This window comes from Octodon degus, unplaced genomic scaffold (genome assembly GCF_000260255.1).
Source record: "Octodon degus isolate 3935 unplaced genomic scaffold, OctDeg1.0 scaffold00133, whole genome shotgun sequence".
Lineage (NCBI taxonomy): Eukaryota > Metazoa > Chordata > Mammalia > Rodentia > Octodontidae > Octodon > Octodon degus.
In genome coordinates, this window is record NW_004524709.1 from 3,772,399 (window position 1) to 3,774,752 (window position 2,354).

General features: G+C 49.2%; 1 pseudogene; it reads left to right on the plus strand.

The window, feature by feature from the left end:
* Positions 1-590: 590 nt before the first annotated feature.
* On the plus strand, positions 591-2,123 carry LOC101563718 (annotated as a pseudogene).
* The last annotated feature ends 231 nt before the right edge of the window (positions 2,124-2,354 follow it).

The window sequence follows — 2,354 nt, forward strand, 5'->3', positions numbered from 1 at the left end:
AGTGGGTTGTCCCCATTATATTTATTTATTAATTGAACAAATATTTATTGCATATATGTTGTAAGTCTGATATTATAAGTTGTAGGGAAATAGAAGTGGAAAAATTTTAATGATAAATCTCTTACTATAGAATATGACATGGTTATCAAAAATAAAATTATATATTACCCGGAAACTGTAGTGTGGGAAAGAAGCAGACAGAATGCAGAGTCAGTGTAAAACGTCAAAAACATGGAAAAAGAAGTCCTCAGTGAGAAGTGTACCATAACTAAAAAATCACAGGGCGTGTCTCAGAGGATCCTTGGGTGTGACTCCATGAAGATGTCTTCGAGCCTGTAAGCCAGCTGGGAGGAGCATCTTTTCATTACCTTCCCCCATCACCAGCCAGTCTTTGCCCAAGACTGAACAGCTGAGTTCTCTATTATTCAAAGCACTTATATAGAAGCTTATTATAGTGGGCATTCAATAAATCATGACATTAATGGCAATACTTCTCTGATCAGAAAGCATTACTGTAACTTCTATGATGATAGCTGAAGAGAGGAATTAACCAAAATATATATGTTGGGCTCTCTGGTCCCGGCAGTAGGATGGCTGTGGCTGCAGAGTGCGGCAGTAATGGCAATGACTGGGCCAGAGCTGCAGGACGAGGAAGAGGCCAAGAGGGAGCAGAGTCCTTCCAGGAGCAAGGAAACGCATACTACACCAAGGAGGATTACAACGAGGCCTACAACTACTATCTGAAGGCTGTCCAAATGTGTCCCAAGAATGCGAGAACCAGGTGGCCATGCTCACTATGCTGGGCCAGTTCTGGGAGGCGCTGGGGATGTGGCTGGGGACCTGTCCAACAGTCGGTGCAGCTGGGCGACAGCTTCGTGTGGGGACATCTCTGAGGGGCAAGTGCCATCTCTCCCTGGGGAATGCCATGGCAGTGTGTTGTCGTTTCCAGAGAGCTCTAGAACTGGATCACAAAAATGCTCAGGTGCAGCAGGAGTTCAAAGGTGCTAATGCAGTTATGGAATATGAGAAAAATAGCAGAAACGGATTTTGAGAAGCAAGATTTTTGGAAGGTGGTTTTCTGCATGAACCAGGCCCTGGAATGTGCCTCCGCCTGGCACTGCTGCGCGATCCTCAAAGCCGAGTGCCTGGCGATGCTGTATTGCTACCCAGAGGCGCAGTCCATGGCCAGCAACATCCTACGGCTAGATTGCACCCACGGGGATGCGCTGCATGTGCGGGGCCTGTGCCTCTACTGTGAGGACTGCATTGAGGAGGCTGTGCAATTCTTTGTGCAGGCCCGCCGGATGACCCTGGACCATGAGAAGGCCTGTGCGACCTGCAGGAAGGCCAAAGCCCTTGAAGCAAAGAAGGAGGATGGGAATAAAGCATTTAAGGAAGGCAATTGTAAACTAGCATGTGAACTATGTACAGAAGCCCTGGCCATAAATCCCAACAACATAAAGACAAATGCCAAGCTCTACTCTAACCGGGGAACTGCCAACTCCAAGCTCAGGAAGCTGGATGAGGTGATTGGAGACTGCACGCGGGCCGTGAGGCTGGATGACACACATGGCCTACTTGAGGAGAGAGCAGTGTTACATGGGCACGGAACAGTACAACGAGGCGGTGCGGGACTAGGAGAAGCTCTACCAGATAGAGAAGGCGAAAGAGCACAAACGGCTCCTGAAGAATGCACAGCTGCCACTGAAGAAGAGCAAGCGGAAAGACTGCTACAAGATCCTGGGAGTGGACTACAATGCCTCTGAGGACGAGATCAAGAGGGCCTACCGAAAGCGGGCCTTGACGCATCACCCGGATGGGCACAGTGGAGCCAGTGCCGAGGTGCAGAAAGAGAAGTTCAAGGAAGTGGGTGAGGCCTTCACCAACCTCTTGGGCCCCAAGAAGACGACACGCTACAACAGTGGCCAGGACCTGGACGAGGAGGGCATAAACATGGGTGATTTTGATGCCAACAAAATCTTCAAGGCTTTCTTCGGGGGTTCTGGGGGTTTCAGCTTTGAAGTGTCTGGTCTGGGGAATTTCTTCTTTCAGTTCGGCTGATGAAGGCCACCCTCCAACCCTGCACGCACAGACTCACCTGGCTCAGTCTAGCGTGTGGGCGTGGCCACCTCCTGTCCTGGCTCCGCACCCACAGCCCTGCCTCGTGGCCGGCCACGCGGTCACCGGAGTTGTGCTGTGAGCAGGAAGGAAGGAGCCAAGCTGCGGTGGGGGAGGCAGCTTGTGAATCTTTGTTTTGCTGTTTAACTTTATAAAAAAAGAAAAATGGAAAACAAAAAACAATAACAAAATATATATGTTGTTTTATTCAGCTCATTCTCATTTTAAATTTTTAA